Consider the following 14,305-nt stretch of genomic DNA (forward strand, 5'->3'; position numbering starts at 1 on the left):
TTCCTATCAAATTACCAATGACATTCTTCAAAGAATTAGGAAAACTATTTTAAAATTCATATAGAACCAAAGAAGAGTCCAAATAGCCAAGGAAATCCTAAGCAAAAAGAACAAAACTGAAGGCATCACATTGCTTGACTTCAAACTATACTACAAGGCTACAGTAACTGAAACAGCATTGAACTGGTAGAAAAAGAGACACATAGAGCAATGGAACAGAATAGAGAGCCTAGAAATAAAGCCACATGCCTACGTTCATCTGATCTTTGATAAAGTTAACAATAGCAAGCAATGGGGAAAGGTCTGTCTATTCAATAAATGATGCTGGGATAACTGGCTAGTCATATGCGGAAGATTGAAACTGGGTCTTTCCTTACACAATATACAAAAATCAGCTCAAGATAGATTAAAGATTTAGATGTAAAACCTAAAACTGTAAAAATCCTGGAAGATAACCTAGGAAATACCATTCCAGACACAGGCCCTAGCAAAGATTTCATGATGAAGATGCCAAAAGCAATTACAATAAAAACAAAATTGACAAATGAAACCTAATTAAACCAAAGAACTTCACAAAGGAAAAGAAACTATTAACAGATTAAACAGACAACCTACAGAATGGGGAAAATATCTGAAAAAAATGCATTTGACAAAGTTCTAATATCCAGAATATATAAGTAACTTAAATTTACAAGAAATAAACAAACAACCCCATTAAAAAGTGGACATGAACAGACACTTTTCCAAAGAAGACATACACAAAGCCAACAGGCATGTGAAAGAAGGCTCAACATCACAGATTATTAGAGAAATGCAAATCAAAACCACAATGAGATACCATCTCAAATTAATCAGAATGGTTATTTTTAAAAAGCCAAAAAATAACAGATGCTGGCGAGGTTGTGGAGAAAAGGGAATGCTTATACAGTGTTGTTTGGAATGATAATTAGTTCCGCCATTGTGGAAGGCAGTTTGGGGATTTTTCAAAGAACTTAAAATCAAAATACCATTTAACACACCCATTCCATTATTGGGCATACACCCAAAGGAATATAAATTATTCTACCATAAAGACATGCATGTATATGTTCATCACACCACTATTCATAATAGCAAAGACATGAAATCAACACAAATGCCCAATAATGATAGATTGGATAAAGACAATGTGGTACATATATCTATGAAAAAGAATGAGATTATGTTCTTTGCAGCAACATGGATAGGCCTGGAGGCCATTATCCTAAGCAAACTAACACAGGAACAGAAAACCAAATACCACATCTTCTCCCTTGTAAGTGGGAGCTAAGCATGGAGTACATACAGAAACAAAGAAGGGAACAACAGACACTGGGGCCTACTTGATGGTGTTTGGTGGGACTAGGGTGAGGATTGAAAAACTGCCTATCAGGTGCTGTGCTTATTACTTGTACATCAGACTCACACAACACACAATTACCTATATAAACAATCTGCACATGTACCCCTGAAACTAAAATAAAAGTTAAGAAAAAGTTTAAAAAGAGCTAAAAACTATACAATTCTTATTGAAAACATACGTATAAATCCGAACACCTTGGATTTTGCCATGATTTCTTACATATGACAATAAATCACAAGCAACCAAAGAAAAAATAGATAAGCTGGATGTTATCAAAATTAAAACGCTTTTCCTTAAAAGGACACTATCAAGAAAGTAAAAGACAACACACAGAATGAAAAATAATTTGCAAATCATATCTAACAATGGTCTTGTGTCCAGAATATAAAAAGAACAACTAAGCCTCAAATATAAAAAGGCAAATATTCAGATTTTTAAAAAAATGTGCAAAGAATATAAACAGACATTTCTCTAAAGATTACAAATGGCTATTAATCACATGCAAACATGCTCCATATCATAAGTCATTAGTGAAATATAAATCAAAACCACAATGAGATACCACTTTGCACCCACTGGGATAGCTTCAATTAAAACAAAAACAAAAAGAAAACAACCCAGAAAATAGCAAGTGTTGGTAAGGACGAGGTGAAATGGGAATCTTTGTGCATTGCTGGTTGGATTGGGAACCAATAAAACCAGTTAGATCAGCCGTTTTGGGAAACACTTCAGTGGTTCCTCAAAAAAATTAAACATAGAATTACCACATGACCCAGCAATTCTACTTCTGGATATACATTCAAATTAAATGAAAATATATGTCACACAGAAATTTGTATGTGAATGTTTATAGTAGCACTGTTCATAATAGCCAAAAGTTGGAACCAACTTAAAGTCCATCAACAGATGAATGGTAAAATCAGAGATATATATATATATATATATATATATATATATATAATAGACTGTCATTCAGCAATAAAAAATTGAAGCACTAGTTCATACTACAACACAGATGAACCTTGAAGACATTATTCTAAGTTAGGGAAGTCAGACACAAAAGACCACACGTTATGTTATTCCATTTATATGAAATACACAAAATAGGTAAATCCATGGGAAAAGAAAGTAGATCAGTGATTGCCAGGGGTTGGATGGGGCTGAGTGCAGAGGGTAAGAATTGGGAGTGACTGCTAATGACTATGGGGTTTCTTCTTGTGGTGACAAAAATGCTCTGAAATTAGAGGTCTGTGCAACATCATGACTATATTAAAAACTACTAAATTGTGTACTTTAAAAGGGTGAGTCTTATGGTATGTGAAATATATTTTGATCATTTAAAAATGGTATGTTAATTTTTTTAAAAGTTGAGATAAGCATGCTTCAGCACATAAATGTGGTAAAATTTCCCTCCAGCTGGCTGCACCATTAAAAATATTAAAGGAAGTTTTTTACACAGAAAAAGACAACACACAGAAATATGTATCTATAGGAAAAAATAAGTAAAACATTAAAATGGTTAAGTACATGAATGAATATAAACATGTTGTTATTATTTATTATTTAATATTATTTAAATTCTTTTTAAAGAGAATTGCTTGCTGGGCATGATGGCTGACGCCTGTAATCCCAGCATTTTGGGAGGCTGAGGCAGGCGGATAACCTAATGTCAGGAATTCAATCAAGACCAGCCTGACCAACATGGTGAAACCCCGTCTCTACTAAAAATACAAAATTAGCCTGGCGTGGTGGTGCATGCCTGTAATCCCAGATACTCAGGAGGCTGAGGCACAAGAATCGCTTGAACCTGGGAGGCGGAGGTGGCAGTGAGCCGAGATCATGCCATTGCATTCCAACCAGGACAACAAGAGCGAAATTCCGTTTCCAAAAAAAAAAAAAGTCTGCTTAAGCAAAAATAATTTTAAATATCTATGGTGGTATAAATAACATTTATATAATATATAGTATATTTTTTGTATATATATATATATATATAACATAATAGTATAAAGTGTAGAAGGGGAGAAAAGGAAGCGTAATGTTTTAACTTTCTTTTACTATATAGGAAGTAGTATCATATCATATGAAGGCAGACTGTGAAAAGTTAAAGTATATAAACTAAAGTAACAATTTAAAAATGAAATCATAGTTTGAGTTTCGTACCTATTTTAGATGTTCTTCTCTTATTAGATATAAGATTTGCAAATATTTTCTCCCAATTTTGCCTTGTCTCTTCGCTCTGTTAGTTGTTTCTTTTGCTGTACAGAAGGATTTTTTTTTCACATTTGATGCATCTATTTTTGCTTTTGTTGCCTGTGCTTTTGGGGTCATATTCAAGAAATCATTGCCCAGACATTCAATAATAGGAAAACAAACAACCCTAATAAAAATTGGGCAAAAGGCTTGAATAGACATTTCTCAAAAGAAGACATACAAATAAACAGTAGATGTATGAAAAATGCTCAATATCACTAATATCAGGGAAATGCAAATTAAAATTACAATGAGGTATCACCTCGCATCTGTTAGAATATCGATTATCAAAATGATGAAAGATAACTAGTATTGGCAAGGATGTAGAGAAAAGGAAATCCTCATACGCTGTTGTTGGGAATATAAATAAGTACAGTCATTTTGGAATATAGTATGGAGGTTCGAAAAACAAAATGGAATCACCATAAGATCCAGCAGTACTGCTCCTGGGTATACACTCAAAGGAACTGAAATCAGTATATCAAGGAGACACCTGCCTTCTCATGTTCATTGCAGAATTATTCACAATAGTCAAGGTATGGAATCAACCTAAGTGCATATAAATGGATGAATGGATAAAGAAAAAAATGCTGTATACATACACAATAGAATACCATTCAGCCTTATAAAAAGGTAAATCCTGTCATTTGTGACAACATAGATGTATATGAAGGACATTATGCTAAGTGAAATAATCCGAGCACAGAGAGACAAATACTTGCATGATCTGACTTATAGCTGGAACCTGAAAAAGTCAAACTCAGAGAAGTAGAGAGTAGAATGGTGGTTACCAGAGTCTGGCAGGAGGGTGGAGTGGGGAAAGGGGAGATGTTACCCAAAGGATTCAAAGTTTCAGTTAAGGCAGGAGGAATAGATTATAGTGATCTAATGGTGACTATATTTTACAACGTATTGTATATTTCAAAATCAATAAAAGAATATATTTTAAATGGTCTTACCAAAAAGAAATGATAAGTAGGTGAGGTAAGAAATATATTGATTAGCCTGCTCAAACATTCCGCAAGGTATATTTGTAACACAACATTACATTGTACCCCACAAATATATGCAATCATTATTTGTCAATTACAGTAAAATAATTTTTAAATGACACGATATTGTTGTTTTTAAGCCAACAAATGAGAGAAAATTAGATCACTAAAAAATACTCAATTTGGCCGGGCGCAGTGGCCTGTAATCCCAGCACTTTGGGAGGCTGAGGCGGGCAAATCATTTGAGGTCAGGAGTTTAAGACCAGCCTGACCAACATGGTGAAACTCTGACTCTACTAAAAATACAAAAGAAAATTAGCTGGGCATGGTGGGGCTCACCTGTAGTCCCAGCTACTCGGGAGGCTGAGGCAGTAGAATCTCTTGAACCCGGGAGTCAGAGGTTGCAGTGAGCTGAGATCATGCCACTGCACTCCAGCCTAGGTGACAGAGCAAGACTCCGTCAAAAACAACAACAACAACAACAACAACAAAAACTCAATTTATGTGAAAGAAGACAAAAAAAAAAACTAAATAAAGAACACATGAAACAAATAGGAATCAAATAGTTAGATGATTCAATTAAATCTAACGAACAGGACATATTAAAGTCAATAATTACAAAAATTTAAAATTGTAAACACCCAAGGAAAAGATAGAGATGTTTATATTGAATAAAAAATAAGATCAAACTATATACTGCTTACAAAAATATATGCTTTAAATGTAAAGGTAACAGTTAAAAGTAAAAAGGTGGAAAGGGCACACCATGCTAACTCTAGTCAATAGAAAACTACAGTATGTATCTATTGATTTACATCTAAACCCTTTAAAAACTTTATGCTAAACTATTTTCATGTTAGATGTGTTTTTATTTATCCTACTATGTCTATTACTTTGTTTTCAGCAGTATCTAGTCCTGCTTCTTATAATTTCTTTCTTTTCCTGGATTCATTTTATTTATTTCATTTCCTTGCTGCACTCTGACAGCTCATAGTTCTTTTTTCTTGTTTATCTCTTCCTAAGCTCCTTCATTATTGATTTGGTGCTTTTGCTTCACAAAGATTTTTAAAAATTCATAGTAAAATGCCATTTTCTTCTGCTTCTCATTCTATGTTTCTGGCATGCATTCTTCATCTCCTATTTTATTTTCTGCCAATTTTTTCTGATTATTTTCCTGCATTATATTTCTAAAGCTTCTGTACATTTTCTTTCTTAACTCATCATTGAACTCATGATTTATGAGCTCAGTTATAGAAAAAAAATTATTTAAAAGAAGTTTTGCTTAGACAAGCTATTTGATACGGCATTCACCTGATTGAAAAGTACCACAACGACTTTCACAACCATCTGGGCATATTCTTAGGATACAGGGTTTTGCCCATTAATTCACTTAGCTGTTAACGTCTTTCCTACTAGTGAAGATGGGCAGCTGACGATCTTAAAAATGAAAAGATACTCTCCTCCTCCTCTGTCAAAGAGACAGACTGTGCTTCCTGTGAGTGGTTCTTTACTTAGCCTTGCCTTTGGGTCTAGAACATCAGCTGCCACTTGCAGATGCACCTGCAAACCTAATTTTATGGTAAGAAGTAAGATATTTCTGGCATCTCGGGGTTTTGTGCCTCAACTGTCAGAAGAATAATTTAGCTGGACTTTTAGGAGATCTGTGGTTGTGGGGCCTTTTCTCAATGCATCCTACTCAGTCTTCATTCAGCCTTCACAAAACCATCCACCCATTTGGCCTTCCAGGATCTTAGCTGTTTTCTAATTTTAACAAAAAAATGGAAGATATAGTTTTTAAATTTTTTATTGCCTTTGTATTTTAGCTAAGAAGAGTAGTCTGACAGTACAGTTTTATCTTCAAACAAGAAACTGCTATCAAGTGTAGCGGCTATACTTACATTTTCTATAACTGAGCTAATAAATCATGATACCTTAATATTTTTTATTCATTGGAATACTATTTATCTTCATGCTATATTTGCATTTCTCACATAAATTTAGTTCATTAGGTGACATATTCAGAAACTGCAATATGAGTTCATGCCAATAGCCTATCTGTCTCAGATATTACATAAATTTCAGCACATATTTCACTTAAAACATAAACACAGTTTATAAATGTTCTACATAGCTACCTTCTTTTCAAGACTCTGAGTACAATATTGACAAAACATTTAATTTTTTCACTCTTATGCATCCTTCCAAATTCTAATTGTTTCCTAACCTAAATTATGTGTTGTTTTTGAATACAATATTGACAAAACATTTAATTTTTTCACTCTTATGCATCCTTCCAAATTCTAATTGTTTCCTAACCTAAATTATGTGTTGTTTTTTGAATACTTTAAGTCAGATGTACTTTCAATTGATTTTGACTATTTTATGTTTTTAGTTAAGGAAAGTTCCTACTTAATACATTAAAGAATCAAAACTTTGCCCACTGGGTTTTTGTTTACGTGTGAATTATATTACTGAAAGTGGGTCAAAAATGATCAAGCTATTTCAAAATTATTTTCTATGAACTCTAAACCACAAACACTTGTCACATTGAAAAAGATTACTATCCTCATAAATTCCCAACTAAATTCTGACATGCAAGAATATGTTCTTGCCATACTTATTGTATTAAGTTTTCTAAGTCCTCTCATTGACATAGTTTCCATGACAGAACCTTTAGATGAGTACAGTAAATGAGATGCACTCTGGTTTCTCCAACATACTTGGATCAATCTTGAGTTTATCTCACTCTCCATTTATTTATTTATTTATTACATTTTTTGAGACAGAGTCTCGCTCTGTCACCCCAGGCTGGAGTGCAGCGGCACAATCTCGGCTCCCTGTAATCTCTGCCTCCTGGGTTCAAGTGATTCTTGAGTCTCCTGCCTCAGCCTCCCAAGTAACTGGGGATACAGGCATGTGCCACCATGCCTGGCTAACTTTTGTATTTTGAGTAGAGATGGGTTTTCACCAAGTTGGCCAGGCTGGTCTCGAACTCCTGGCCTCAAGTGATCTGCCTGTATTGGCCTCCCAAAGTGCTGGGATTATAGGCATGAACCACCAGCAGGCCCAGCCTGCTTTTTTTTTTTAATTTTTTTTTTAAATCCTGCATATTGTCGATGGAAGAAAAACAAAACAAAACAAAATAAAAACACATTGGAATGTTTGCCAATATGAAACCTGTTTTCTAGAAACAATTATCCTTTCAAAGTTGGTGGTCAGTTTTACTTGCTTCAGTCGGCTGACTGTTTCATTCTCTTCGGTGGCTCTTAATAACTTTTCATTTTAACTTCATGCCTTCAAAAAATTACTACTTCCTCCTTCTGAGGGCGTTCATTGTAAAATATGACCTGTGACTGTCCAGTGTCCTCCATTCACAGCCATTTCTCTCTCTAGTATTAATGGTTCATGTATGCTTGTTTCTGCTAAAGGCAACACGCTTTACCTGCACTCTTGTCCAACATCTTGTTACTTGCATCTTTCTTGCTCTTGCATCTTTATGATGCTGTACAAACACCATGGGTTTCTTTATTCTTGCATATCCTGTCACATGTCTTTCCTCCTTCTCTGTCTTTCTAGCTACTGAGAACACCCAAGATACTGACAGGAGTAGTAGAGAAAGGAAGACGTGTGCAGACAGTGACGTAGCAGAAGTCACTGGAAACTTTGACATGACAGTGACAAAGAAAGATAAAAGGTATAAGTGAGTAGCCAAAAAAGAGGAAGATAACAAATGTTTTGTATCCTAGCTATTCTCAAGCTTATTTTTAGATTCAACACATAAGGTGCATGACATTAGTATGTACAGCATACTCCTATGCACAATTCCCAATATATTGGTTAATACATCAGGAACAATATAACAAGGGTAAATACAAATATGCTCTAACATTTAATTACTTCTTTTCTCAAAATTTCTAGTTTATATTTAATAATGAATTATTTGTACTGAAATGGTTTGGCTCCGCCCCCACTCAAATCTCATCTTAAATCCCTGCATATTGTGGGAGGGACCCAGTGGGAGGTAATTGAATCATGGGGACAAGTCTTTCCCATGCTGTTCTCATGATAGTGAATAAGTCTCAAGAGATCTGATGGTTTCATAAAGAGGAGTTCTCCAGCACGAGTTCTCTCTCTTTGCCTGCTGCCATCCATGTAAGATGTGACTTCCTCCTCCTTGACTTCTGCCTGATTGTGAGGCTTCCCCAGCCATGTGGAACTGTAAGTCCATTAAACCTCTTTCTTTTGTAAATTGCACAGTCTCGGGTATATTTTTATCAGCAGCATGAAAACAAAATAATGCAGTAAGTTGGTACCAAGAGTGAGACACTGCTGAAAACATACTTGAAAATGTGGAAGCAACTTTGGAACTGGGTAACAGGAAGAGGTTGGGACAGTTTGGGGGGCTCAGAATACAGGAAAATATGGGAAAGTTTGGAACTTCCTAGAGACTCGTTGAATGGCTTTGCCCAAAATGCTGATAGTGATATGGACAATGAAATCCAGGTTGAGGTGGTTTCAGATGGAGATGAGAAAATTTTGGGGAACTAGAGTAAAGGTGACCGTTGTTATGTTTTAGCAAAGAGACTGGTGGCATTTAGCCCCTGCCCTAGAGATTTATGAAACTTTGAACTTGAGAGAGATGATTTAGGGTATCTGCTGGAAGAAATTTCTAAGCAGCAAAGCACTGGGTGCTGTTAAAGGCATTCAGTTTTAAAAGGAAAATGGAGCCTAAAAGTTTGGAAAATGTGTAGCCTGACAATGTGGTAGAAAAGAAAATCCCATTGTTTGGGGAGGAATTCAAGCTGGCTACAGAAATTTGCATAAGTAACAAGGAGCCAAATGTTAATCCCCAAGACAATGTGGAAAATGTCTCCAGCACATGTGAGAGGTCTTCATGGCAGCCCCTCCCATCACAGGCCCAGAGACCTAGGAGGAAAAAGTGGTTTAGTGGGCCAGGCCCAGAGTCGCTGTCCTGTGTGCAGCCTAGGGACTTGGTGACTTTAGTTCCAGCCACTCCAGCCATGACTGAATGGGGCCAACATAGAGCTCAGGCCATGGCTTCACAGGGTGCAAGCCTCAAGCCTTGGCAGCTCCCACATGGTGTTGAGCCTTCCAGTGCACAGAAGTCAAGAATTGGGGTTTGGAAATCTCCACCTAGATTTCAGAAGATGAATAGAAACACCCAGATGCCCAGGCAGAAGTTTGTTACAGTTGCAGGGTCCTCATAGAGAACCTCTGCTAGGGCAGTGCAGAAGGAAAATGTAGGGTGAGATCCTGCACACAGAGTCCCTACCGGGGCACCACCTAGTGGAGCTGTGAGAAGAGGGCCACCTTCCTCCAGAACCTAGAATGGTGTATCCACCAACAGCTTGCACCATGCGCCTGGAAAAGCTGTGGATACTCAATGCCAGCCCATGAAAGCAGCCAGGAGGGAAGCTGTGCCCTGCAAAGGCTTGGCTGCCCAAGACCATGGGAACCCACCTCTTACCTCAGCATGACCTGGATGTGAGACTTGGAGTCAAAGGAGGTCATTTTGGAGCTTTAAGATTTGACTGCTCCACTGGATTTCAGACTTCCATGGGGCCTGTAGCCTCTTTTTGGCCAACTTCTCCCATTTGGAATGGCTGTATTTACCCAGTACTCCCACTGTATTTAGGAAATAACTAACCTGCTTTTGATTTTATAGGCTCATAGGTGGAAGGGACTTGTCTTATCTTGGATGAGACTTTTCACTGTGGACTTTTGAGTTAATGCTGAAATGAGTTAAGATTTTGGGGGACTGTTGGGAAGGCATGATCGGTTTTGAAATGTGAGGACATCAGATGTGGGATGAGCCAGGGGTGGCAAGATATGGTTTGGCTGTGTCCCCACTCAAATTTCATCTTGAATTCCCACATGTTGTGGGAGGGACCCAGTGGGAGATAATTGAATCATGGGGGCAAGTTTTTCCCATGCTATTCTTGTGACAGTGGATAAGTCTCACGAGGGCTGATGGTTTCAGAAGGAGGAGTTTCCCTGAATGAATTCTCTCTCTTTGCCTGCTGCCATCCATGTAAGATGTGACTTGTTCCTCCTTGCCTTCCACCATGATTGTGAGGCTTCCCCAGCCACATGGAACTGTAAGTCCATTAAACCTACTTCTTTTGTAAATTGCCCAGTCTCAGATATGTCTTTACCAGCAGTGTGAAAATGGACTAACACATGTTCCAAACTTCTTATCCAACCACGTGGAAATACTGCAACATTAAAATAGAGAACTATTGATCTGAGCCAGCTGTTCTTAGTGTGTGGTCTCCAGATCAGCAGTATCTGTGTCACCTGGGAACTTATTAGGAATGCAAATTCACATGCTCTACCTCTCACCCACTAATCCAACACTTTGGGGCATAGCCTAGCAATCTGATGAACTCTAGTTTGACAGTAACAGATTTTGATTCTAGACCTTTTTATAAAAATAGACACACTGAAGTACAAGTCACAAAGGCAGAGTTAAAGTCGACCACAGGATATTTTTTTTTCGTAAGTGATCTTGTTCACACAGTCCATATAAATACTGTCTTGCACTTAATAATTACTAAAATATGTCATTTGAATGAAATAACTCAGATGATTTCTTTTTTAGTAAGTAAAAATTTAGAACTTTTACCTATTTTAAAATAGAAAGTATCAAAATGATTCCATTGTACTAAATTTACCTTTTACTTGCCCTGACTCTAATCAATATATACACAATATTCACTTCTCTATGTACCATATTTTAGGTATATTCTTACTCTTGTATAGAGAGAAGCATTAAAGGAAAGTTAAGAATATATATACACCTAAAACCATATTCTACATTTGCATATACTTGCTTTGCTGGGAGGTCTTGAGTCTTTCTTAAGCTTCAGTACCTCTGTCCATGATTATAATTATCAAGAATACTTCCCCATTTACAGAAGAAGAAACAGAGTCCTCAAGGAGTTACATAATCTATCCAAGGTGACACAGCTACTAAGACATAGAGCTGAGATGGACTCTGGTACATCTGATATCATGCTCTTATATATGTCTTATAAAGTTAGTCTGAGAATTAAATAATATTCAGAAAGATTTGAATGTAGTGACTACATAGTATATGTCAATATTGACAAGTAGTAGTATTGATATTTTATTACTACTAGGGCAGTACCAAGAGGAATTCCCAGGGATTTCTACCAACAGGATGCCTTGATACCTTGTAGCTATTCGCATTCCCTCCTAGAGCCATCATATGCCTGCTTTTCCTCTGTTCTCCGCCTTTGTGGAGTCCTTGCTCTACCGAAAACCAGGCAGTAAGGACTATAGTAAAGGTGATGAGTTCCTGGCCTCCAAATTTGTACTCTAATTACATCTCTTTCTTTAAAGCTTAGATACTATGGTCAGAATCAAGGACATTACTTGTTTTATAATACAGGCACATCCAGGGTTAATCTATGTCTCTAGTCATTAAAGAGAACATGATATCAATGAAAAAGTTACAGTCAATCAATTTGGAAACCACCTGAGAGCTTTAACTCAATTTTAATAATTCGGTTTCAATAATAAATCATTAGATATTATCCTGTCATTTAATGAGGGATCATTATGTACCAAGCATTGTGATTTATTTTCTATATCTTACCAACTGCACTGTCAGATAGAATTCTTAGTTTCAGTTTATAGATGAGAAACCTGGGGATTAGAGATATTAGGTAACTTATACTAGGTTACTCAGCCCCCGAATATGAGGATCAAGATTCAAACTGGAATCTATGTGGCATCAAATCTGAGGCTTTTAATCAACTCCCCTCGAAAAATTGGGGTGGCTTCAAACAAGTCAAATGAAAGACATTGTGAAAGTGTCTGTCACAGAAAAATTATCATGCTATTTTTTTTCAAATGCTGTTAACCCTAATATTCCATCAACCAAGTATTCTATCCTCCTGCCATAATTTACTGTAAAAACAATCACATTTGGGTCTGAAACATGATCCTTTTATTGGATCATCAATAATTAATTTTCAGACACAAATTTTACTCTAAACAGAATTTTTGCAAGCAGAAAATAATATGCATTTTTTGTGTTTTCCTCTGAAAATTTGTTTACTGGTTATGTCAGTGGAAACTCCAGGAAGATATATCAAATCGAATATAATAGAGGTTGATTACAGAAGAAATCACATCAATTATTTAATTCTCTTTCTTTAGTGTTTCTCTTGTTAGGTATCTGGCACAACTTTCTAGGTTTTTCAGCCAATGGGCTGTAGAAAGGCAATGCTGCAAATGAGGAGGGTAATAAAAAAATAAAAAATCTTTAGTACAATTATTATTCAAAGATGTGTTTGAGTTTGTTTAAAAGTATTTAGACAGTTACAAACTGAATTTAATTGGTATAATAAATGTAATAACTATAAAGGATAATCTTTGTAGGAAAACTCTCTTAATATGATTCCTTAGACCCTTTTATATCAATGTCCTGCCAGAATTATGAAGACCTCATTCACTTATACCATCCCTTCTCATCATTCTCTATCTCCTCCCTCTAATGTTGATAATTATTTTAGTATTACCTTGAATCATATGAAGTCAACATTTTTATAGGCAAAATTATCAAATATAGGCAGTTTTATATGTTCCAAACTGTTATAGATAATATTATTATTTAAAAAGATTAATAAATTCCTGTTTAATGTTCTAGTCTCATTTTAACAGCTACTTTCTAACATTAGTGAACTATAAATTTATTTTTACATTCTCAAGTTTATAACATTCCCAGCATGTTCAGCCACCAAAAATTGGCCTTCCATCTTTTGTTGATTTGATTCTATCGTCGGAAAACAAAAAATTTTATTACACTAAAATAACCATATTAATATTGTTCATTGCAGAGCCAAGTTCTGCTCTAGGAATCAATTTCCTTCTCTACAAATTCAGTGTCATTCCTAATGGTATTATTTTTGCTATTCAAGTAATTAATTCACTTTGAATCTAGAATTCAACACAAACCCACCTAATTCTAATCAGCACAAAGCCAAAAATTTTATATCATTAGTTAAAACTGATGCATTCTCAATACTTTTGTAATAATATAAAATAAAATTTAAAAGTAGTTGAAATTGTGCTTGTTTATAATAATAACAGGTGATTTACAGAGGATCGCAATGAGCAAGTAAGGATTTAATCAAGATTATACAAGAAAATATTTTATGCTAAATCTGTATATCAACAGAAATAAGAATAGTCTAGGGATAAGCTAATAGGGAAAAGATGATTGGCATACCCATCTATCGAACACTTCACTATAAGCAATTAATGAAGCAAAAACCTGATTTTCTTTCCTGCAAAAATTTGGGTAAATCCTTGTTTTCTCGGTTCCTTACCTTTTCCTTTTTAAAAATAAAAGTGGTGTAAAAGAACAAATATCAATGTTAGATTTCATTAAAATTTAAACATTTCTAGTTAAGAGGATGAAATGACAAGCTACAGACTTGAAAACATGTACAAATCCCATATCTAATAAATAGCTAATACTAGGATGCATAAAGAAATATAAAACTTTAACACTAAATAAAAGCAATTAGAAAATATTCAAAAAACAGAAAGAGAAGCTTTACTGAAAGGTGATCTATAGATGACAAATAAGCACATGAAAAGATGTTTAACATCATTAGCCATTGTA

At 35.5% G+C, this 14,305-nt stretch overlaps 1 protein-coding gene across 7 annotated transcripts in view; it reads right to left on the reverse strand.

Moving 5' to 3' along the window:
* TRPC4 (transient receptor potential cation channel subfamily C member 4) overlaps positions 1 to 14,305 on the reverse strand; it is a 228,386-nt gene that overhangs the window by 185,099 nt on the left and 28,982 nt on the right. For 2 of the 7 annotated variants that reach the window (XM_054665220.2, XM_054665218.2), the window contains exon 2: positions 4,966 to 5,063. The exons of the other annotated variants lie outside the window; for them this stretch is intronic. The gene's annotated coding sequence lies outside the window, so the exon portion shown is untranslated. The remainder of the gene's footprint in view (positions 1 to 4,965; positions 5,064 to 14,305) is intronic. 7 annotated transcript variants of the gene reach the window in all.

The sequence above is a fragment of the Pan troglodytes genome, chromosome 14, assembly GCF_028858775.2.
Source record: "Pan troglodytes isolate AG18354 chromosome 14, NHGRI_mPanTro3-v2.0_pri, whole genome shotgun sequence".
Taxonomy (NCBI): domain Eukaryota; kingdom Metazoa; phylum Chordata; class Mammalia; order Primates; family Hominidae; genus Pan; species Pan troglodytes.